The following is a 26,836-nucleotide window of genomic DNA, read 5'->3' as shown; positions in this document are numbered from 1 at the left end:
ACCATGAGCGCCACCTGGGAAACCCCAAGAAAGGCTGGGTATATGCTGAATATTGCTGGTGGGTAGGTGCATTTTGTATTAGAAGCTTTTGAAAGATCTCTTCTCATTGCCTAAATTAATTTTTGTTGTATTAGTTATCTACTGCTCTGTGACAATTCTTTTCAGTTTATGTGGGTTAAGATTTCTCACAAGGCTTACATCAAGTTGTTGGCTCAGGCTTGGCTGGTAAAGGATCACTTAGTAATATTTGGTAGGTTTCCATCTTTTGCAGGTTGTTGAATTGAGGGCCTCAGTTTCTCACAAGCTGTTGATCAGAATCTGTCTTAAGTTCCTTTGCATTTGGGTATTTGCTTCATCAAAGCATGTAGGCCAAAGAGATGATAATGGCCTACTGGTGGGATAAAAGTCAATCTTTTAAAAACTCACTCATGGAAGTGACATCCCATCATCTTTTTCTATTTGTTACAAGCACCATCAATGGAAGGGAATGACACAAGGGCACAAATACCAGGAGGCAAGAGTCATGGGGTTACTCAGCCATAAAAAGGAATGAAATTGAGTCATTTGTAGTGATGTGGATGAATCTAGAGTCTGTCACATAAAGTGAAGTAAGTCAGAAAGAGAAAAAACAAATATCATATATTAATGCATAAATATGGAATCTAGAAAAATGATTCTGATTAACCTATTTGCAGGGCAGGAATAGAGATGAAGATGTAGAGAAAGGACTTGTGGACACAGAAGGGAAAAAGTGGATGGGATGAATTGAGAGAGTACCGCTAACATATATACACTGCCATGTGTAAAATGTCAGAAAGTGAAGAACTAAAGAACCTCTTGATGAAAGTGAAGGAGGAGAGTGAAAAAGCTGGCTTAAAACTCAATATTCAAAAAATGAAGATCATGGCATCTGGTCCCATCACTTTATGGCAAATAGATGGGGAAACAATGGAAACAATGAGAAACTTTTTGGGGCTCCATGACTATAGCCATGAAATCCAAAGATGCTTGCTCCTTGGAAGAAAAGCTATGGCCAACCTAGACAACATATTAAAAAGCAGAGGCGTTACTTTGTTGACAAAGGTCCATCTAGTCAAAGCTATGGTTTTCCCACTAGTCATGTATGGATGTGAGAATTGGACTATACAGAAAGCTGAGCACTGAAGAATTGATGCTTTTGAACTGTGGTATTGAAGACTCTTGAGAGTTCTTTGGACTGCAAGGAAATCCAACCAGTTAATCTAAAGGAAATAAGTCCCAAATATTCATTGGAAAGACTGATGCTGAAGCTGAAACTCCAATACTCTGGCCACCTGATGAGAAGAGCTGACTCATTTGAAAAGACGCTGATGCTGGGAAAGATTGAAGGCGGGAGGAGAAGGGGACGACAGAGGATGAGATGGTTGGATGGCATCACCGACTCAATGAACATGAGTTTGAGGAAGCTCCGGGAGTTGGTGATGGACAGGAAAGCCTGGCATGCTGCAGTCCATGGGGTCACAAAGAGTCGGACATGACTGAGCGACTGAACTGAACTGATGTGTAAAATAGGTAGCTAGTGGGAAATTACTGTATAACACAGGAAGCTCAGCTTTGTGCTCTGTAATGACATAGAGGGCTGAGATGGGGGGTCCAGTAGGAGGGAGCTCCAAGAGGGAAGGGATATATATATATATATATATATATATATATATATATATATATGTTTTTTTTTTCACTTTGTTGTACAGCAGAAACAACACAGCATTATAAAGCAATTATCCTCCAATTTAAGAAAAAGTCGTGGGGGCCATCTGAAAATGTTTGCCTACCCTAATCCTAATGGTTTTTCTTTGTTAATATTTTCTTTGTTAATATTTTCCCCATGACTTCTATTCTTCCTTTCTGCCTAGTTTCCAGGCAACACCCCAGTTTAACTGTAAGTTCTGAGTTGTGTTGACTGTTCTAGAGAAGTAATATTTCTAGACTCACTCAAGTGGGTCAGCAGACAAACCAAAGTGGATAGTATGTTTGGAAACAACCTAAACAACTTGGCAGTATACTATTTAGATTAGCTGAAGTGCTACCAAACTCTTCAAATTAACCTAATGGGGAAACATCCTTATGTGGTCTCTTCTATTTTTTCCCCCTCAAACTCCTATCAATTCTATAGAATTTCTACAAAAAAGTGAAGAAACATGGATTAAATAGGATTTTCTTCCAGGAGTTGACCTTGTGCTTTTCACAAGCTAAGTTAAATAGATAAGAAGGTTAATTTTTCTTTTGCAGATAAGGTGTTTGTCACAGCAGTTTTCAGGAGAAATAATGTGATTTGACTGCAGGAAAAACTCATTCTGATCAGTCAGACTATATCTTTTAATGCATCAGGACTGAGCCCCAATGAGTACATAAGAACTCTGTTTCCTGCAGACTCCTTTTTGTCCCCCAGAGAAAAGATTTTACTTAGTATTCATTCTCATTTTTCATTATCTAAATATTAACGGTTTGTTTTTACTTTCTTTTCTTAATGCTGATAAGTAATTCAAATAGAACGTTATGGCATGTGTGGAAGAAAATATAAATAAAATGTCAGGAAGCTTGTAATTTTTACAAATACTACCCTATAAGGCAAATCTTGTCCTTAACCTCAATGGTTCATTGATTATAAAAGTACCTTCTAATTCCCTTCAGGTTAGGCATATTGAAAATTGTCTATTATTTCTTCTCTTAAAGGATTTTATTTTTTCTCTCATCTCCTTTTAAACAGTGTCTTAAAGCAGAAACTTTCACAAAAATGTGAATATTGTAGCCTGGTATATATATTTTTGTGTTTGACTTTAAGATCTTCTATTAATTAGATTAAAAGGCAAAGTCTATTAGCTATATTATTTTAGGCTATGTTTTATAATCATAGCTGTTGACCTTTTAGCTATTTAAAAGCTCTGTAAAGAACAATGAGAGTATAGTAAATCTAGAAGATATTTTCATAAAAAGTAAAATAGAATCAAACATATCAGGCTCTAGCATAAAATGTGGGTTCTTAATCAGTGAAAATGAGGGGATTTTAGGAAGAGGACAACTAATGGAACTATGCTTAGTCTTTTATACTTTTCATGTTTGTGACATACATTAAAAGTCTAACTCACAGAAACCATGATACTATTCCTTAAGAAAATGGTACCTCAGTAACTGTGTTTAGCTGTTTATCTTTCTTTAAAAAAAGGAGTCAGGGGGAATTCCCTGGTGGTCCAGGCTCTGGGCTTCCATTGCAAGGGGCACCAGTTTGATCCCTGGTCAGGGACTATCAATAAAATCCTGCATGTTGCATGGCATAATCCACCCCCGCCTCCAAAAACAAAAAACAAATTAGTCAAAAATGCCAACTAAACTAAAAGTTAGGACCTTGGGCTGTGTTTCCTGGGGCCTCTGCGCAAAGCTTTGTCACTTACAAATTCTGTAATTGAAAAAGTTGATTAATCTCTTTGAGCATTGTTTTTTTTTTTTTTTTTCCCTACATTATTTGATGCTGTGTCATATATTCAGATTAGGTGGGAAAGAAATCTGGAGTTGTAATTGGTGGCTCAGATGATAAAGAATCTTCTTGTAGTGCAGGAGACCTGAGTTCAATCCCTGGGTTGGGCAGAAACCCTGGAGAAAGGAATGGCTATCCACTCCAGTATTCTGGCCTGGAAAATTCCATGGACTGTATAGTCCATGGGGTCGCAAAGAGTTGGACACAACTGAGTGACTTTCACTGAAACTGAAACTGAAAGCTTCATTTAGGTATGGGAGCAAGGGTCAGGCAATGTTAGTGGGAAATGATGCAGTTGTTCAATATAGACCTGCTCTGTTGCTAATAAGTCAATTCCCTTTGTAGAAAGCAAGTCACATGAAGGTAGGTTTGGCCTAGGGAATGGAACAGACTCAAGTTCAGAAACTTTGTCATGGTGAATGTATGAAATATATATATACTCTTCTATACTTCCCTGAAGTCCTCTTCTCAGTTCCAGATGTAATTATCCTTAAAACTTTTGGTATTTTCTCTAGACATTTCTTATTTATTTATTTATTTTGCTCTTGGAAAAGCCTTCTTATTATTTGTGGTATATAAACATGATTGCTTACTGAAATTGTTAAAGACAGTACTCAGTATAGGCGGATTAAGATGTCATCATTCCATCATTATCCATTTTCTATCTTCATTATCCACAAAACTCCTACCTAATTCAGGATGGTAAAAATCCCTAGCTTGAACCATTTGATTTCTCAGGTTCCTTTGTGGTTATCACTGGCTATGACTCAGTTCCAGTCTAGGAGATATATTTGGGTCTTTTTTTGGTTGGGGATCCCAATAAAACTGTAGTTTTTCTGATGAAAATGTCTGACTCTATTGGCATGTCTCTTTTGCCATTCCTCCTTTTCTCTTTTCTTGCAGCCATTTAATAAGCACTGTAATAGAAGTTTGAATCCCTAATGATGCTACAACAATTCTTGATAGCTACTTCAAGAACTTTTGTTACATGAGAAAAATAAACTTTTGTATTTATGTATGTTATTTGGATGTTCTGGTTCATAAAGCTTAACACTATTAGCTGATATAGAAACCATTTTCCTTTGTGTGACTTGCAAAGTTCTGGAAACTCCTCACATGGAAACTACATTTAGAACTACATGTAAGAAACTCCTTACATGGAAACTATATTTAAACTCTGAAGGCCTAGATATGATCCTTACTGGAAAGATTTTATAACTCCAATGACAAATCCATATGGCAAGACAAGAAGGGGCTGACAGGGAGATGTTGCTTTGGGATCTATGTAAACTGATGGGAGATTCCTGAAATATTCCAGATGATAGGCAAATCTGTGGAGGAAAGGAAGGGTGCCTTTTCTTCCTCATTCACCACACAACAGAGCTAGTCCTTAGGCTACAGTACCAAGATAAAGTAATTTGATGAACAAATTCATTCCAAAGTTTACTTATGACTAAACTTTCTCTTCCCTTTCTGAGAAAGTATTTACGGCATAATCCATTGATATGAATTTCTCCTGGTACAAGTGTAGAGGTCTGTGTCACCCTGGTACAAGTGTAGAGGGCTATTCTAGATCAGAGGGCAGAGGACATTTTTTGTGATGGACAACAGTCACAATATCTTAATCTGCCTATAACTACTACTATCTTTAACAATATGGAAGGAGAAAAAAATTTTACTTTGTTGAATTTTTTTTTTTTTGAATTTTTAAGGACTAAAAACATATTTGCTAATAAACATCTTCCTTTCAGCCTTCTAGCCTTTTCAGACTTCATTTTGAGATAAACGAACATAAATTCTGGAAATGTATGGTTTCTAATTTCTGCTAGACCCTCACATTGCTTGGTAATTATTATACTCATCCCTAGTCAACCTTATGATAGCTTACATAACTGTTCCAAACTTTAATGACTATTTTCCATGACCCTATATCATGCTTCCTCCTTGACTCAAAGTTTCTGATTTCAAAATATGTTACAAAGCTACCATAATTGTAACAGTTTGGTACTGTTATGGTAACAGACAAAAAGACCAACAGAATAAAATAGTGAGTTCAAAAATAAATCCATACACTTACAGGCAGCAATTTCTGCCAAGGGTGTCAAGAACACACAAAGGAAAAAGAATGATCTCTTCAACAAATAGTGTTGGCAAAACTGGATATCTACATGCAGAATAATGAAGTTGGACCCTTATCTCCCCCTATATTAAAAAAAATCAAAATGAATTAAATATTTAAACATAAAACCTGATACCATAAAAATACTAGAATAAAACATAAATACTAGAATAAAACTAGATGCAAAAGCATCTTGTTACTTGTTTGGGCATTTTAAAAAATATGATGCCAAAATCATATTCAGCAAAAGCAAAGTTAGACAAGTAGGATTACATCAAACTAAGAAGTTGTATACAGCAAAGGAAATAATAATCAGAGTGAAAGGGAAAACCACAGATTGAGATAAAATATTTGCAAGCGAAATATCTAATATTAATAAATGGTTAATATCCAAAATATGTTGGGAACTTAGAAAATGTGTTCTCAGTTGTTAATAGCAAAAAGTTAAAAATCCACAAATAACCCTATTTAAAAAATGAGCAAAGAAACTGAATAGACATTTCTCAAGAAAAAAGATAACAGTGGCCAACATGAATATAAAAAAGTGCTAAACACAATTAATTATCAGGAAATTGTAAATCAAAACCACAACAAGATATTATTTCACACATATTAAAATGGCTATTATCAAAAAGACAAATAACAAATGTTAGCCAGATGGAGAAACTGGGACCATTGTACACTGTTGGTAGCAATGAAAAGTGGTACAGTTATTATAGAAAACAGTGGAGATTTTTTTCAAAAAATTAAATGTACAACTACCATATGTTCCAGCAATCTCACTTCTATGTATTTATCCAAAAGAATTGAAATCAGAGTCTTGAAGAGATATCTGTACTCCCACATACATTGTATAATAGCAATATTTTAACAACAACAATAGTCAAGGTGGGAAAACTATCTAAATGTCCATTGAAAGATGAATGAGCAAAGAAAGTTGGTATATGCATACAGTGGAATACTAGTCAGATTTTTTTAAAAAGGAAATTCTGCTACATATGATAATATGAAGGAACCTGGAGGACATTATATTAAATGAAAGCAGTCAGACTCAGAAAAAAATACTGCATGATCTCACTCATATGTGAAATCTAAAAAGAAGTTAGACTCAGAGAAATAGCCAGCTGAATGTTGGTTGCTGGGAGCTAAGGGGAGAAGGAAATTGGGAGCTGTTAGTCGAGTGGTACAAAGTTTCTTTTATGCAGGATAATAATTTCTGGTGATATAATATACAGCATGGTAACTATAGTTAATAATAGTGTATTGTATATTTATAATTTTCTAAGATAGTTACTTCTACATGTTGTCACCGCAGCAAAAAAATAGTAATTATGTGATGTGGTCAGTCAGTCAGTCAGTCAGTTCAGTCTCTCAGTCGTGTCCGACTCTTTGTGACCCCATGAATCACAGCACGCCAGGCCTCCCTGTCCATCACCAACTCCCGGAGTTCACTCAGACTCACGTTCATCAAGTCAGTGATGCCATCCAGCCATCTCATCCTCTGTCGTCCCCTTCTCCTCCTGCCCCCAATCCCTCCCAACATCAGAGTCTTTTCCAATGAGTCAACTCTTCGCATGAGGTGGCCAAATTTCTGGAGTTTGAGCTTTAGTATCATTCCTTCCAAAGAAATCCCAGGGCTGATCTCCTTCAGAATGGACTGGTTGGATCTCCTTGCAGTCCAAGGGACTCTCAAGAGTCTTCTCCAACACCACAGTTCAAAAGCATCAATTCTTCTGTGCTCAGCTTTCTTCACAGTCCAACTCTCACATAGATATATATTAATTAGTTTAAGTGTGATGATCATTTCACAATGTATAGGTATATCAAAACATTATACTATATACCTTAAATATATACATTTTTTAATGTATAAATTACACCTCACTGAAACTAGGGGGAAGAGGAGAAAACGAAGCCCATGTTAAGCAAGATTAGTAACCCCAAATCTAGAAGCTGTTGATTAGAGAAACCATGTATGGACATCCTTTTGCACATTTAATTTATTTTAAACATCTCTGTAAACTTCGGAAAACCATACAACAACACAAAAGTGTTACTTTTTCTCAAAATCCATTGAGGTATTTTAGAACAAGAATTGGCAAATATTTTTTTTTTTTTGTAAAGGGTTGGGTAGTAAATTTTTTCAACTTTTGGGCTGGTCTCTGCCATTGTATTTGGAAAACAGTCATAGATAATATGCAAACTAATGGGTATTGCTGTGTTCCAATAAAACACTAAAATTTGAATTTCATATAACTCTTTCATATCACAAAATATTGTCTTTAAAAATTGCAGTAAGCCTTAAAATGATACAGCTTGAAAATTATTTCCTAGGTTAAAGATCTATACAATTTTCCTAGATGTATGTAATTAGCATACTATTCATGGGGTTCTCAAGGCAAGAATACTGAAGCGGTTTGCCATTCCCTTCTCCAGTGGATCACATTTTGTCAGAACTCTCCACCATGACCCATCCATCTTGGGTGGCCCTACATGGCATGGCTCATAGTTTCATTGAGTTAAACAAGGCTGTGGTCCATGTGATCAGATTGGTTAGTTTTCTGTGATTGTGGTTTTTGGACTGTCTGACCTCTGATGAAGAAGGAAAGGAGGCTTATGGAAGCTTCCAGATGGGAGAGACTGACTGAGGGAGAAACTGGGTCTTGTTCTGATGAGCTGGGCCATGCTCAGTAAACCTTTAATCCAATTTTCTGTTGAAGGACAGGGCTGTATTCCCTCCCTATTATTTGACCTGAGGCCAAACTATGGTGGAGGTACTGAAGGTATCCATCCAAAGGTCCCATGCACACACTGTTATACTCAGTGCCCGTGCAGCAGGCCACAGTCAACTCATGCCTCTGCTGGAGACTCCTGGACACTCCTGGGCCAGTCTGGGTCAGTCTCTTGGTGGTGGTGGTGGTGGTGGTGGGGGGGGGGGGTCACTGCTCCTTTCTCTTGGGTCCTGGTGCACACAAGGTTCTGTTTGTGCCCTCCAAGAGTCTGTTTCCCCAGTCCTATGTAAGTTCTGGCGGCTCTATGGTGGGGTTAATGTTGACCTTTTCCAAGAAGGCTTATGCCATACCCAGGTCTACTGCACCCAAAGCCCCCATTCCTGCAGCAGTCCACTGCTGACCCATACCTCCTCAGGAGACACACAAACAGTTCTGTCTCAGTCTCTGTGGGGTGTCTGGGTCCTGGTGCACACAAGGTATGTTTGAGCCCTCAGAGCGTCCCTGACGGGTATGGAGTTTGAGTCTCAATGTGATTTTGCCCCTCCTACAGTCTTTCTGGGGCTTTTCCTTTGCCCTTGGATGTAGGGTGTCTCCTCAAAGTCACTGCAGCACTGCACAGCTGCCACTCCAGCTCCACACAGCTGCTGTTACAATGCCTACCATCATGCTGGGGCATCTCTGCCCTTCAATGTGGGGTATCTCTTCACAGTTGCTCCAGTGCCAGGTCCAAGAATAAAGGAAAATTGGAAGTGGTCAAACAGGAGATGGTAAGAGTGAACATTGATGTTTTAGGAATCAGCGAACTAAAATGGACTGAAATGGGTGAATTTAACTCAAATGACCATTATATCTACTACTGTGGGCAAGAATCCCTTAGAAGAAATGGAGTAGCCATCATAGTCAACGAAAGAGTCTGAAATGCAGTACTTGGATGCAATCTCAAAAACGACAGAATAATCTCTGTTCATTTCCAAGGCAAACCATTCAATATCACAGTAATCCAAATCTATGCCCTGACTAGTAGTGCTGAAGAAGCTGAAGTTGAACGGTTCTATGAAGACTTACAAGACTTTCTAGAACTAACACCAAAAAAAAAAAAAAGAAGAAGAAGAAGTTCTTTTCATCATAGGGGACTGGAATGCAAAAGTAGGAAGTCAAGAGATACCTGGAGTAACAGGCAAATTTGGCTTTGCAGTACAGAATGAAGCAGGGCAAAGACTAATGGAGTTTTGCCAAGAGAGCGCACTGGCCATAGAAAACACTCTCTTGAAACAACACAAGACTCTACACATGGACATCATCAGATGGTCAATAGCAAAATCAGATTGATTATATTCTTGCAGACAAAGATGGAGAAGCATTATACAGTCAGCAAAAACAAGACCAGAAGCTGACTGTGGCTCAGATCATGAACTCCTTATTACCAAATTCAGATTTAAATTGAAGAAGCTAGGGAAAACCACTAGACCATTCATGCATGACCTATATAAAATCCTTTTTGATTATACAGTAGAAGTGACAAAAAGATTCAAGGGATTAGATCTGATAGACAGACTGCCTGAAGAAATATGGACGGAGGTTCCTGACATTGTACAGGAGGCAGGGATAAATACCATCCTCAAGAAAAAGAAATGCAAAAAGGCAAAATGGTTGTCTAAGGGGGCCTTACAAATAGCTATGAAAAGAAGAGAAGCAAAAGGCAAAAGAGATGAGAAAAGATATACCCATTTTAATGCAGAGTTCCAAAGAATAGCAAGGAGGGATAAGAAAGCCTTCTTCAGTGATCAGTGCAAAAAAATAGAGGAAAACAACAAAATGGGAAAGTCTAGAGATTTCTCCAAGAAAATTAGAGATACCAAGGGAATATTTTAGGCAAAGATGGGCACAATAAAGGACAGAAATGGTATGGACCTAACAGAAGCAGAAGATAAGAGCAGGTGACAAGAAAACACAGAAGAACTATACAAAAAAGATCTTCACAACCCAGATAATCACCATGGTGTGATCACTGACCTAGAGCCAGACATCCTGGAATGTGAATTCAAGTGGGCCTTAGAAAGCATCACTACAAAAAAAGCTGGTGGAGGCGATGGAATTCCAGTTGAGCTATTTCAAATCCTGGAAGACGATGCTGTGAAAGTGCTGCATTCAATATGCCAGCAAATTTAAAAAACTCAGCAGGGACCACAGGACTGGAAAAGGTCAGTTTTCATTCCAATCCCAAAGAAAGGCGATGGCAAAGAATGCTCTAACTACTGCACAATTGCACTCATCTCACAGACTAGAAAAGTAATGCTCAAAATTCTCCAAGCCAGGCTTCAAGAGTACATGAACTGTGAATTTCCAGATGTTAAAGATGGATTTAGAAAAGGCAGAGAAACTAGAGATCAAATTGCCAACATCCACTGGATCATTGAAAAAGCAAGAGAGTTCCAGAAAAACATCTACTTCTGCTTTATTTACTATGCCAAAGCCTTTTACTGTGTGGATCACAGTAAAATGTGAAACATTCTTAAAGAGATGTGAATACCAGACCACCTTATCTGCATCCTGAGAAATCTGTATGCAGGTCAAGAAGCAAAAGTTAGAAATGGACATGGAACAACAGACTGGTTCCAAATCGGGAAAGGAGTATGTCAAAACTGTATATTGTCACCCTCTTTATTTAACTTATATGCAGAGTACATCATGAGAAACGCTGGGCTGCATGAAGCACAAGCTGGAATTAAGATTGCCAGGAGAAATATCAATAACCTCAGATATGCAGATGACACTATCCTATGGCAGAAAGGGAAGAAGAACTAAAGATCTTCTTGATGAAAATGAAAGGGGAGAGTGAAGAAGTTGGCTTAAAGCTCAACATTCAGAAAACGAAGATCATGGCATCTGGTTCCATCACTTCATGGCAAATAGATGGGGAAACAGTGGGAACAGACTTTATTTTTGGGGGCTCCAGAATCGTTGAAGATGGTGACTCAGCCATGTAATTAAAGGACGCTTGCTCCTTGGAAAGAAAGTTATGACCAACCTAGACAGCATATTAAAAAAAAAAAGACATCACTTTACCAACAAAGGTCCATCTAGTCTAAGCCGTGGTTCTTCCAGTAGTCATGTATGAATGTGAGAGTTGGATTATAAAGAAAGCTGAGCACCAAAGAATTGATGTTTTTGAACTGTGGTGTTGGAGAAGACTCTTGAGATTCCCTTGGATAGCAAGGAGATCCAACCAGTCCATCCTAAAGGAAATCAGTTCTGAATATTCATTGGAAGGACTGATGTTGAAGCTGAAACTCCAATACTCTGGCCACCTGATGTGAAGAACTGACTCATTTGAAAAGACCCTTATGCGGGAAAAGATTGAAGGCAGGAGGAGAAGGGGATGACAAGGATGAGATGGTTGGATGGCATCACCGACTCAATGGACATGATTTTAACTAAACTCCAGGATTTGGTGATGGACAGGAAAGCCCGGTGTGCTGCACTCCATGGGGTTGCAAAAAGTCGGACACAGCTGAAGGACTGAACTGATGTAATTAACATACTTGTTTTCAGTAATTGAGTAATTTTAAAAGGATGTGAAACAAACATGCAAAATGAGCTTTTCAGAAGAAGAGAAAATAATGGATTAACAGTTATTATATAATCTCTCAAATGAATTTTTCATTTATAGCAACATATTGACCATTTCTCTTTACTTCTCTTTTGTACATGCTTCTTTTGAGATGCTCTTCAAGGCAGAAGTTCTATCCCATCCATGTTTTGGTATTCAGCACCTGTCTGGTCCCTGGTGCATAGTAGGATCTTAAAATATACTTGTTTAATTGAAAAAAACTAGTACAATTAATCCAGTTTATGGCTATACTTCTAAAATTTATTTTTTTGTGGAAATGTAAAAATTTATTTTATATATATATGGAGTTTAAAAAATGTTCCTTTTGGAATTCTGAAAGTATCTAATTTTGATACTGATTAGATACTAGTATCTAATTAGTCATTTTACAGAAAAAATTAAACAGAATAAAATAATAGAAAATAAATCTTGTGCCTTAATAAAGTAAAAATCAAGCCATGGTTAAAGTACAGGGGGATTTCCAAGTGGGGACAACACCAAGGTAGTAATATGCTTAGTGTGTTCAGAGACCAGAAAGAAGGCCACAGTAGTTGATGTAGAGAGGGAGAAGAGGGGAATAGTTGGAAATTTGTAGAGATATCCAGAATCTAAATCATGTAGGGCCATGTTGAAGTCTTGGCATTTTATTCTAAAAGTTATGGCATGGCATTTGAAAGGCTTTAGCAGTGGAGTGGCATGGTCGGATTTATGTTTTAAATAGAACACGTTGGCTGTTGTGTAGATGCTGGGAAAAGGGAAAAAAGTAAAGAAGCTAGTGTTATAGTTCAGACTAGAAATAATGGTGATCAGAAATAGGGTGGAAATAATAGATTTAGTGAAAAGTATTTGGATGCAGCATAGATTTCAGAGAGAGATGATAGATTGCATTTGATAGTGGACTATCTTTGAAATATGAGAAAGAGAAAAGTCAAGGATGTTGCCAAGGTTTTTGCCATGAGCAACTAGGTGAGTGGTGGTCTCATGTAGTAAGATGAGAACCACTGTAGTATTTACAAATTCTTAGAGACAGGGATTAAAGTTTCTGTTTTGTATGTATTCTATTTCAAATTCATGCTAGACATCCAAGTGCAAATATAGGGTAAGTCGTTGGATGTGAGAATCTGAATTTCAGAGGTGAGATTAGAGTTGATAATACATATCTGGCAGTTTCGGGCAAAGCTAATCATCTGGTCTATTTCCTTCCCTTTTTCCTTGAAGCTGTTCATTACTCTGAGGTTGGTGTGTATCCTTCCTTTACATGTTGTTGTTGAGTTTTCATTTTTTATATAGCTGTATTGATATGTGGTATTATTTTGAATGTTTTCAGAATGAAAAGACATGCTGTATATGTGTGTATATATATATTTTCAAATTTCTTCTGCAGATCAGTTTTGTTTTTGAGATTTACTTAGCTGATCCAAGTATCTATAGTTCATTAGCTGTTCAATTTACTATATGACTAAATAAGATTTTAATTAACATTCCTTTTGTGAAAGAGTTAACTTCTGATTTTTCTTAATGCAATCAATGTGGCAATGAATATCCTTGTACATTTTTTTATATGCAAAAGTTTCTCTTGGGAATATAAATAGAAATACAATTGCTGGGAAATAAGGATATTCACATATTCAGCTTTATAAGATGTTTTCAAATTTATCTTAGCAGCATGGCAACTTACACTTTGGCAGAACTCTAGAGTTCCTTCACTCAATATCTGAAATTAGAGTGTGATTAGTATGATATGTACATTATGTTTTGTTAGATACATTTTATCTAGTAAAGAATGTAAAAGTAAAAAGAATAGCTTTTTCCAACAAAGCAGTTTTTGGTTTTGCTGATCCTCTCTATAATTTCTTTGCTTTTCTATTTCATTAATTTCAGCTTTATTTTTTTTTATTTACTTTATTTTTTATTTTATTTTTATTTACCTATCTTTGTGTTTATTTTTTAAAAATTAAGTTAATAGCTTACCAATATTATATTTTTGCAACATTTGATATATTCATGTATATTCAAATATATGTTTATAAAGCATATATAATATTTATAAGAATACTTAAGTGTATTGTGAATTATAAATCATAACAATAATGAAACGAATATATGTGGGTATGTTATCCAAACAAATAAATAAAAATAATGTTGAAAATCATTTCTAACCTGTTCTTATCTCCATAACTTTTTAAGCATTTATTAGGAAATATTTCAAACATGCAAAGATATAGATTTGTTTATTTTTTTCCAGCTTTATTGAGATATAACTGGCATATAACATAATGTAAGTTTAAGGTGTACAACGTGATGATTTGACATAAGTATATGTTGTCAAATGTTTATCAAAATAAGGCTAGTCTCTCCTTCACCTTACCTAATTGCCATTTTTTAATTGTTGCTATGGTGAGAGCATTAAAGGACTACTCTCTTGGCAACTTTCAAGTGTATAATATAGTATACTTAACTACAGTCAGCATGTTCTTCCTTAGATCCCCAGAACTTATTATATAATTGAAAGTTTGTAACCTCTGACCAATATCTCCCCATTACCTTCATCCCTCAGTTCCTGGAAACCACCATTCTATGGTCTCTTCCTATGAGTTTGATGTTTATAGATTCCACACGTAAGTGAGGTCATACAGTATTTGTCTTTGTCTATCTGACGTGTTTCACTTAGCTTAATGCCCTCAATATATGTCCATGTCACAAATGGCAGAATTTTCTTTCTTTTTAGGGATGAATAATATTCCATTGTATATATATGTATATACCACATATTCTTGATCCATTCATCTATCAGTGGACAATTAGGATGTTTCCACGTTTTGTATTGTGAATAATGCTGCAATGACCATAGGAATACAGGTGTCTCTTTGAGATAGTGATTTTATTTCCTTAGCATATATACCCAGAAGTGAAATTGCCAAATAATATGAGTTGTATTTTTAGTTTTTTGAGGAACCTCCATAATGTTTTCCAAAGTGGCTGAACCGATTTACATTCCCACCAACACTGCATTGGGGTTCCCTTTTCTCCACATCCTTGCCAGAAATTGTTATCTCTCTCTCTCTCTCTCTTTTTTTTTTTTTTTTAAATAATGGCCATTCTAACAGGTGTGAAAGATAGCTTATTTGATTTTGATTTGCATTTGCCTGGGGGCAGGAGGAGAAGGGGACGACAGAGGATGAGATGGCTGGATGGCATCACTGACTTGATGGATGTGAGTCTGAGTGAACTCCAGGAGTTGGTGATGGACAGGGAGGCCTGGCGTGCTGCAATTCATGGGATCGCAAAGAGTCGGACACGACTGAGTGACTGAAGTAAACTGAATATTAGTGATGTACATAAAATATTGCACTATTTTATGTACTTGCTGGCCATTTGTATGTGTCTTTTGGAGAAATGTCTATTCAAGTCCTTTGCCTATTTTTCAATTGAACTTTTTATTACAGTTGAGTTCCTTATATGTTTTTAATAGTAGCCCCTTATTACATATATGAATTGCAAATATTTTTTCCCATTCTGTAAGTTACCTCTTTATTTTGTTAGTTGTTTCTTTAGCTGTGTAGAAGTTTTTAGTGTGATATGGTCTCACTTGTTGATTTTTGTTTTAATTTTGCTTTTGATGTCTTATCCAAAAAGTCATATCAAAAATGATATGAAGGAGATTTTCTCATTTTCTTCCAGAAATTTTATGGTTTCCTGTCTTATGCTTAAATGCTTAATACATTCCTAGTTAATTTTTGTGAGTGATATAAGATAGTCCAACTTCTTTTTGGTTTTTCCTATGTGGTTATCCAGTTTTCCCAACATTCTGTTTTTTAACTTTATTTCTTAATTTTTTAACTGAATTATAGTTGATTTACAATACGGTATTAATTCATGCTGTACTGCAAAGTCATTCATTCATACACACACACATATGTGTATATATATATATATACTCACACACATACATACACACACACACACACACACACACATATATATATATATATATATATATAGAGAGAGAGAGAGACACTTTTCCATACTCTTTTCCATTGATAAACACTGGTTTATCAGTGGATAATGAATATAGTTTCTTGTGCTATACAGTAGGGCCTTGTTGTTTACCCATTCTATGTATAATAGTTTACATCTGCTAATCTCAAACTCCTAATTTGTCCCTCCCCTACTGTCTTTGCCCTTGGCAACCAGGAGTCTGTTCTCTCTGTGAGTCTGCTTCTGTTTCACAGATAGGTTCATTTGTGTCATGAATATTCTGCATATGAGTGATATCACACCCAATGTCCTTTATTGATGAGATTACCCATTCCCTCTTGAGTATCCATAGCTACCTTTTCAAAATTAGTTGTTCATATATCTGTTGGTTTATTTTGGTGTTCTCAACTCTGTTCCTTTGGTCAATGTTGACTTTTTATACAAGTATGATACTGTTTTTATTTCTAAAACTTTGTAACATATTTGAAATCTGGAAGCATGATGTCAGCAGCTTTGTACTTTCTCAAGATTGCTTTGGCTATTCAAGGTTTTTTTGTGATCCCATAAAAATTTCAGGATTTTTTTTTCTATGACAAATGCCATTGGAATTTTGATAGTGACTGAATATGCTGAATATGCCAGAAAACTTGGAAAACTCAGCAGTGGCCACAGGACTGGAAAAGGTCAGTTTTCATTCCAATCCCAAAGAAAGGCGATGCCAAAGAATGCTCAAATTACCATACAATTGCACTCATCTCACACACTAATAGAGTAATGCTCAAACTTCTGCAAGCCAGGCTTCAGCAATATGTGAACCATGAACTTCAAGATGTTCAAGCTGGTTTTACAAAAGGCAGAGGAACCAGAGATCAAATTGCCAACATCCACTGGATCATGGAAAAAGCAAGAGAGTTCCAGAAAAACATCTATTCCTGCTTTATTGACTATGCCAAAGCCTTTGACTGTGTGGATCACAATAAACTGTGGAAAATTCTGAAAGAGATGGGAATACAAGACCACCTGACCTGCCTCTTGAGAAACCTATATGCAGGTCAGGAAGCAACAGTTAGAACTGGACATGGAACAACAGACTGGTTCCAAATAGGAAAAGGAGTACGTTGAGGCTATATATTGTCACTCTGCTTATTTAACTTAAACGTAGAGTATATCATGAGAAACGCTTTGCTGGAAGAAGCACAAGCTGGAATCAAGATTACCGGGAGAAATATCAATAACCTCAGATATGCAGATGACACCACCCTTATAGCAGAAAGTGAAGAGGAACTAAAAATCCTCTTGATGAAAGTGAAAGAGGAGAGTGAAAAAGTTGGCTTAAAGTTCAACATTCAGAAAACGAAGATCATGGCCTCCGGTCCCATCACTTCATGGGAAAAAAATGGGGAAACAGTGTCAGACTTTATTTTGGGGGTGCTTCAAAATCACTGCAGATGGTGATTGCAGCCATGAAATTAAAAGACGCTTACTCCTTGGAAGGAAAGTTATGACCAACATAGATAGCATATTCCCAGAGAAGGCAATGGCAACCCACTCCAGTACTCTTGCCTGGCAAATCCCATGGACAGAGGAGCCTGGTAGGCTGCAGTCAATGGGGTCGCTAGGACTTGGACATGACTAAGCGACTTCACTTTCACTTCTCACTTTCATGTGTTGGAGAAGGAAATGGCAACCCACTCCAGTATTCTTGCCTGGAGGATCCCAGGGACAGGGGAGCCTGATGGGCTGCCGTCTATGGGGTCGCACAGAGTCAGACACGACAGAAGCGACTTAGCAGCAGCAGCAGCAGATAGCATATTAAAAAGCAGAGACATTACTTTGCCAACAAAGGTCCATCTAGTCAAGGCTATGGTTTTTCCAGTGGTCATGTATAGATGTGAGAGTTGGACTGTGAAGAAGGCTGAGCACAGAAGAATTGATGCTTTTGAACTGTGGTGTTGGAGAAGACTCTTGAGAGTCCCTTGGACTGCAAGGAGATCCAACCAGTCCATTCTGAAGGAGATCAGCCCTGGGATTTCTTTGGAAGGAATGATGCTAAAGCTGAAACTCCACTACTTTGGCCACCTCATGCGAAGAGCTGACTCATTGGAAAAGACCCTGATGCTGGGAGGGATTGAGGGCAGGAGGAGAAGGGGACGACAGAGGATGAGATGGCTGGATGGCATCACCGACTCGATGGACATGAGTTTGGGTAAACTCCGGGAGTTGGTGATGGACAGGGAGGCCTGGTGTGCTGCAATTCATGGGGTTGCAAAGAGTCAGACTTGACTGAGCTCTGCTGAATCTATAGATGGCTTTTGATAGTATGGACATTTTAACAATATTTACTCTTTCCATTCCTGAATATGGGATATGTATTCATTTATTTGCATCTTCTTTCATTAATGTCATACTTTTCAGTGTATAGATATTTCATTTCCTTGGTTATATTGATTCCTAAGTAGTTTATTGTTTTTGATGCTATTTCAGACAGTTCATTATTTGTGTATAGAAATAGAAGTAATTTTTATGTATTGATTGTTGTATCCTAAAATGTTACTAAATTTATTTGTTAATTCTAACAGTTTTTTGATGGAGACTAGGATTTTCCTCCTCAGAAAGGGTAACTCTTTCTACTCGGACAGTTCCCTCTTGGTGTTGAGCAGTGCTGGCCCAGGAGGTGGGATGATGCTAGTAAAATCAAGCTCTTCTTTGTTCCCATTTTCATGGCTATTTTCAGAAATTTGGTTCTACTGTATTGCTGAAATTTCTTAAGGTGGACTCTTGAGCTCTCCTAGAGCTGTGCTTGTTTGTGAATAGCTGTCTAATTGTTGATCTGTGTGGGAAAGTGGAATCTCTGCTACTTTCCCATCTTGGTGACATCACTCCCTTTATTCTGTTTAAAATATACCCGAGTTTCATTTAAGTGTGGTGCGGCCAATAGATTAGGAGATGATTCCCATTGAAAATATAATTTGTTATTCACAATTCCCAAGAGGAGGAGACCATGCCATGGCACATAGAGTCATAAGAGAGAACACTGGCGTTAGTCATAGGCAGAGAGAAGGAGAGTGAGAATTGTGGGAAAGCCTTTATTGTGTTTTTCTTGGGAAGGAATAGGCAAGGCGGTATAAGTCAGCTGACCAGATTTAGGATTCATTAGTTTGATAATTTCAGTGTGCTCAGAGGTATAGGAGCTTCCTCTAATTGTCTGATGCCTGATCCTAGGGTGATTAAGGAAGCACTTTACTGTCTTACAATTGTTAATACACAATAAAGAAGGCATTTAGAGTGAATGGGCTCTAGATCGGTTAGTTTGCTCATGAAAGCTGTGCTCATTGGATAGATGCTTCTACCCATAGAAATCTGCTAACTGCAGTAAAAATAATCTCTCTCTAGTCAGCAACGTCCCATGATAACAAAATATCAGATACAGAAACTAAAAAGTGTAAGACATATACCTACCAAACTCACCTCATTTTTGTTTTCATTATTACTTTATCTTTTGTAATATACATACACTAAGATACAATTTGTATAAAGCTCAAAAGAGTAAAACTGATCAACATATCATTTAGGTGCATATACATATGTAACAAAATTTTAAAATCTCATTCATTTAAAAAAAAAAGTAAGCCAGAAAGAAAAACACCAATACAGTATACTAACACATATATATGGAATTAGAAAGATGGTAACGACAACCCGGTATGCAAGACAACAAAAGAGACACAGATGTATAGAACAGTCTTTTGGAATCTGTGGGGGGGGGGGTAGATAATCTGGGAGAATGGCATTAAAACATGTATAATATTATATAAGAAATGAATCACCAGTCCAGGTTCGATGCAGGATACAGGAAGCTAGGGGCTGGTGCACTGGAATGACCCAGAGGGATGGTATGTGGAAGGAGGTGGGAGGGGGGTTCAAGATGGGGAACACGTGTACACCCTTGGCGGATGCATGTTGATGTATGGCAAAACCAATACAATATTGTAAAGTAAAAAAAAATAATAATAAAAAAATGTTCTCTAATACATGCATTTAAGACCATGTATTTCTGATTACAGCCAGGGCTGTACCTCAGTTTTTCCAATTTTGTTTTTAATGAAATTCAGATTGGAATATTTTTATCATTTCTACTTGGCACATGAGTTATTTAGAGGTTTTCCTTTTTTCTGAAGGTAATATGCAATTTGATTGTATTTTTATTTAATAATTTAAGGAATTTGGTCTTCATTCCATGGATTCTTTGGTATTTATCAAGATTTTCGTATATTTGTATTATTACATCTCAAACTCTTCTTCTAAGTTCAATTCTTCTTTTTGATAAAGTATATATGTTAATAGCTCTTTCTGCAAAGATTTATGAACTAAGACAAATGATTTATAAACTTAGTTAAACTAAGCCTTTGATTTAAAATGACTATTTCATTTCACTTTTGAATGGTAGTTTAGCTGGTCATGGTCTTCTAGGTTGAAAGTTGTTTTTCTTCAGCATTCTGAAGATATAATTCCACTGCTCTGACAGTCTCTTTTGCTGCCAAAAAGTTTGTTCTCATTCTAGTTATTCTTTCTTCATAGGAAATCTTTTCCCTCTCCCTTTTTATAGTTTCATTTTTCTATTTTGATTTTATTTAGTGTTCTGTAGTTTCACTAAATTTTACTGAATTATAATAGTTGTTATCACTATTGTTGTTAGTAGCATTATTACTGGGCATTGGGGCTTCCCAGGTGGCACAGTGGTAAAGAATCCACCTGCCAATGAAGGTGATGCAAGAGATGTGGGTTTGATCCCTGGGTTGGGAAGATCCCCTGGAGTAGGAAATGGCAACCCACTCCAGTATTCTTGCTTGGAAAACTCCATAGACAGAACAGCCTAGTGGCCTACAGTCCATGGGGTCACAAAGAGTCAGACACAACTGAGCACAGCACACAGCACAATATTATTATCATTTCAATTCTGCTTAGGAGTTGGCATACTTCAGTTTGAAGATTCATTTTTAAAAAACATTTCCAGACATTTCTAACCATTGCCGTTTTTGATATCCTCTCTTTCCCATTTAAAAAAATTTTTTTCTTCTGGAACTTCTACTAAAATTATTGTATGTTCTCTAAGTCTATTAGTTTGTTTCTGTTTTACATGAAAGAAGTAAAGTCGCTCAGTCCTGTCCAACTCTTTGTGACCCCATGGACTGTAGTCTACCAGGCTCCTCTGTCCATGGGATTTTCCAGGCAAGAATACTGGAGTGGGTTGCCATTTTCTTCTCCAGAGGATGTTCCTGAACCAGAGATTGAACCTGGGTCTCCTGCATTGTTACCATCTGAGCCACCAGAGAAGGCTTATAAATTCTGTTTTATAAATGAATTTATTTGTATTGTTTATTTTTATTCTTCAAGTAAGCAATATTATATGGTATTTGTTTTTATCTGTCTGAATTACTTCACTTAGTATGATAATCTCCAGGTCCATCCAGGTTGCTGAAAATGGCATTACTTTATTCTTTTTAGTGGCTGAGTAATATTCTATTGTGTATATATGTACCACATCTTTATCCATTCCTCTGTTGATGTATAGCCCAGGGAATGCAGCTTAACGTTCCATAATAATCTAAACAGGAAAAGGGTTTGAAAATGTATGGATACAGCTTAAAACTCAACATTCAAAAAATTAAGATCATGGCATCTGTCCCCATCAGATCAGATCAGATCAGATCAGTCACTCAGTCGTGTCTGACTCTTTGTGACCCCATGAATCACAGCATGCCACGCCTCCCTGTCCATCACCAACTCCCAGAGTTCACTGAGACTCACGTCCATCGAGTCAGTGATGCCATCCAGCCATCTCATCCTCTGTCGTCCCTTTCTCCTCCTGCCCCCAATCCCTCCCAGCATCAGAGTCTTTTCCAATGAGTCAACTCTTCGCATGAGGTGGCCAAAGTAGTGGAGTTTCAGCTTTAGCATCATTCCTTCCAAAGAAATCCCAGGGCTGATCTCCTTCAGAATGGACTGGTTGGATCTCCTTGCAGTCCAAGGGACTCTCTGGCCCCATCACTTCAAGGCAAATAGATGGGGGAAAAGTGGATACAGAGACAGATTTTACTTTCTTGGGCTAAAAAAATCATAGAAGATGGTGACTGCAGCCATGAAATTAAAAGATGCTATTCCTTGGAAGAAAAGCTACGACAAACCTAAACAGCACATTAAAAAGCAGAGACCTTATTTTGCTGACAGAGGTTGGTATAGTCAAAGCTAAAGCTATGGTTTTTCCAGTAGACATGCAAGGATGTGAGGTTGGACCATAAAGAAGGTTGAGCACTGAATAATTGATGCTTTTGAATTGTGGTGCTGGAGAAGACTCTTGAGAGTCCCTTGGACTGCATGGAGATCAAACCAGTCAACCCTAAAGGAAATCAACCCTGAATGTTCATTGGAAGGACTGGTGCTGAAGCCGAAGTTCCAATTCTTTGACTACCTGATGCAAAGAGCTGACTCATTGGCAAAGACGCTGATGTTGGGAAAGATTGAAGAAGAATCTTCAATGGAAGAAGAAGAGGGTGACGGAAGATGAGGTGCTTGGATAGCATCACTGACTCAATGGGCATGATTTTGAGCAAACTCCAGAGGATAATGAAGGTCAGGGAAGCCTGGCATGCTGTAGTCTGTGCAAGTCACTTAGTTGTATCTGACCCTTTGCGACCCCATGGACTGTAGCCTGCCAGGCTCTGTGCATGGGATTCTCCAGGCAAGAATACTGGAATGGGTTGCCATGCCCTTCTCTGGGGGATCTTCCTGACCCAGGGATCAAACCCACGTCTCTTGGATCAAACCCATGGATAGAGGAGCCTGGCAGGCTACAGTCCATGGTGTCACAAAGGGTCAGAGACGAGTGAGGCGACTTTGCACACACACGAGTGAAATCTCCTTTTCCCTTTTTCCATCTTTATTCAGCTGCTTTGCTTAAAGTTCCCTATGTCAAGAGCCTCATGGGTGGACTTAAAACCTTATTCCCCTTTAGTGTATGTACCTGTGTCTTCGGACTCTTCATACCACTAAGACAGTACCTCATATCCTACAATTTAGTTTCTGCCACCTGGGTATTTCCCTTTCTTTCTTTGGAGTTTAGTATGTAAACTTATTTTGTGATAATTCATCCAACATTTCTAGATTTGTTAAGGGAAGTTCTTGTTCATTGTGTAGGTTGCCCCCTATTCATTCTTTGACCTATTGGAATTAAGTTTCCACTGCCATCACTCCACGGAAATGATTTTTCAGTTCTTAATTTCTGTGACTTCATGTTCTCATCTCTGTTATTTGACATTATTGACCCTTAGATATTTGAAATTTTTTTCTTAAATTCTGTAAGACCTCTCTTATTCCTTTGTGAAACTCCATCAGTCATTTTTACCTGCTCCTTTTTCTTTATAAAAAGTAATTTAAAATAAATATTTAAAATGTATAAAAAATAACACAATGAACACCAGGATACCCAAACCCAATATTGAGCTTAAGCCATAGAATGTTACCAGAACATTTAAAACACCCTATGTTCCCTCTTCAGTGTCCTCTGCCTTCCTTATTTTCTCTCAGAGGGGGTTGCTGCTATAAATTGTGTATATTATCCCTATACATTTTAAAAAATATTTTATTGCATACATGCATCTATGAATAATATATACTATTTTGTGATTTTAAGCTTTCCATAAATTATTATACTAAATATATGCTACAACTTCTTTTGCTTAATGTTATATTTTTGTGTTTCATTCATATTGATATCTGTAGCTATACTATATTGATTTTACTGTTAGATAATATTGTGGTTTATGAATATGTCATGATTTATTTAGAGTTGACTATAGTGCCCTTAGTCCTTTGTTGCTTTCAGCTTACATATGCCTTCCTAAGTGGATTTATGGATAAAATCTAGTTTTAAGTAAATTCAACTTCACAAAATGGAAAAGTATCTTAACATTCTTTTTTTTTTTTTTTTTTAGTTTTGTGAGTTTTTTTTTAAATTTTATTTTATTTTTAAACTTTACATAATTGTATTAGTTTTGCCAAATATCAAAATGAATCCACCACAGGTATACATGTGTTCCCCATCCTGAACCCTCCTCCCTCCTCCCTCCCCATACCATCCCTCTGGGTCGTCCCAGTGCTCTAGCCCCAAGCATCCAGTATCGTGCATCAAAAGTCTTAGATTTAGCATAATACTAATGATGTAAGCTTAAATGAGCAAACAGAATGTTGCAGAGTTTATAATTCTATAAACTTTTTGTCAGCTACAAAGCAATGTAAAAATATGTAATATGTATAAACAATATTAATCATATGAAAACAATCGAATATGAAAAGAAGTTGTGTTTAAAATTTCTATATTATAAAAAAGAATATTTTAAATATGGTTTGTGCTGTGTGCTGTGATCAGTTGTGTCCGATTCTTTACTACCCCATGGACTATAGCCTTCCAGGCTGCTCTGTCCATGGAATTTTCCAGGCAAGAATACTGGAGTGGTTTGCCACTTCCTACTCCAGGGGATCTTCCTGAACCAGGGATTGAAATCCTGTCTCCTGCATTTCTTTCATTGGTAGGCAAATGCTTTAATACTGTGCCACCTGGGAAGCTCCTAAATATGGTTTACATCTGCTGTTATAAACAATGAACTTGACTTAGGTGTTTGTTGTGTCTTAGGATAGTAGTATAACTGCACATAGTAATAACGATTACCAAGCCATTTAAAAACTAAGCATCCAGAACTTTAAAAGTGGTGATAGTAATTATATTCATAATAATATTTTATGTCATTAAGTAATGTCACTTCTCATTCTTTTTAATTTCTATTTTTGTCAATTTTAATGTATGTGATGTTAAGTAGGGTAGAATATCAATAATTTAGAAATAAATATACATATTTATTGGCTTCCCTAGTAGTGCAGATGGTAAAGAATCTGCCTGCAATGTAAGAGACCTGGGTTCGATCCCTAGGTCAGGAAGATCTCCTGGAGAAGGGAATGGCAACCCACTCCAATTTTCTTGCCTAGAGAATTCTATGGATAGACCATGGAGTTGTGAAGAGTCAGACACGACTGAGTGACTAACACACACATACATATTTATTAAGGATACATGCTCAAATTTTTTTCTGGTAAGAGTCATAATACGCCTTGGACAGCAGAAAGCAGGCAGGATGTGACAGCAATCTTCATTACTTGGGGGAGAAGGACACTACCATTTATAGGGGATTGCCCAGCATCTGGGGCAGGCAGCAAGCACATAGGCAGTTACTAATTAAGCCCTGTGATTAAGAGGATTGAATAGTCAGGTGAATGAAGCAAGGACAGGTCAAGCAGGGACATGTACAGAAAGCAAGAAAACAGCCATCTTGAATGCCCTGATCTTACAAATATATTTCTTCACGGCTTGCTCTTTAATCCAACTTTTCATCATCTTCCAGGTGAACACTTTTATTTCAAGACTCAGTTCAAATTCTGCCTTTTCTCTGAAGGCTTTGAATTACGTAGAGTTTATGTCCTATATTAGTTAGTATTGTTGTTTTTATGTTACAAGTGCTTAATGGAAAACATTTAATGTGTTCACCCCCTTTTTGTTCCTACTATTGGTTTGGAATTTATCTTTGTATTTTGTTTCTTTTCACTGATTACCATGAAATGTTTAACATGCACACCTTACTTAACACAGTGTATATTAACCAATATTTCTACTCTCTTGGACAATACAACATCCTTAGACTGCTTTAACTTAGAACACTTGTTTCATTTCTTTCATGTCATGCGCAGATTTTAGTTCCACTTTGTTTTTATATCCTCTCAAGTTAGTCATCATGATTTTTGCTCTTGTTTTAGGCAGATAGTGTTTCTTCTGATTTATCTATGAGTACTTCTTTCTTTACTCACTGTTTATTCTTTTTGTTTGTCTGGATCTATATTTGCCCTCATTCTTGAATATTGGTTTAGCTGGATATCCTATTCTAGGTTAATATTTATCTTCCTTAGTGCTTAAGGTTATTAAGTTTGTCTTCTGAGTTCTGTTCTTGCTGTTCAGAAATCTGCTACCAGTCCAGTTGACAACCCTTTGAACTTAACATGTCTTTTCTCATTAGTTGCTTTTAAGACCTCTTTGTCTTTGATTTTCTTTGACTTCACTATGATTCTTTCCCCTTCTCTCCATTCTAAATGCTGATTGAAACTTGACATTCATGTTAAATCTGAAGATAACTTTCTTTAACAAATTCTGGAAACTTCTGTGTTATACTTTATCCGCCACTTCCATGTATTTTGTAGAGGGAGATATTTAAAATTATTTATTGCCAGAAACTGATTTGATCTGTATAACATGATGCATGTGTGCATGCTCAGTCACTTCAGTCATGTCTGACTCTTTGTGACCCTATAGACCATAGCCCATCAGGCTCCCCTGTATAAGGAATTCTCCAGGCAAGAATACTGGAGTGGGCTGCCATGCCCTCCTCCAGGGGATCTTCCTTACCCAGGAATCAAACCTGCATCTCTTATGTCTCCTGCCTTGGCAGGCAGGTTCTTTACCATTAGCACCACCTGGGAAGACTGTATAACACCATATTATACTGCAAATTTTGTTTAAACATTTCTCTTCTGCTAGGCTATGAGTTCCTTTAAGATGGGAAGGATATAGTGCACCTTTTTGTGTTTCTGGCACCTATCATAGTACCAGGGGCATAGGAACATTCAATTAGTGTTAATTTAAGTGATATTAATTGGGGGAATTTAAAGGAAAATATTGCTTTATATGAATTATCTGAGTGTTTACAAGTCAAAGCAGGCTTTCTTTGTTATCTGTTACTTGGGCCATTTCACTAATCATACACTGTGTTTTGGGTATTAAGACTTTG

Source organism: Bos grunniens, chromosome X (genome assembly GCF_055505025.1).
Source record: "Bos grunniens cultivar Pamir isolate PY7600 chromosome X, Bosgru_T2T1.0, whole genome shotgun sequence".
NCBI lineage: Eukaryota > Metazoa > Chordata > Mammalia > Artiodactyla > Bovidae > Bos > Bos grunniens.
This window is presented reverse-complemented; position numbering follows the sequence as displayed.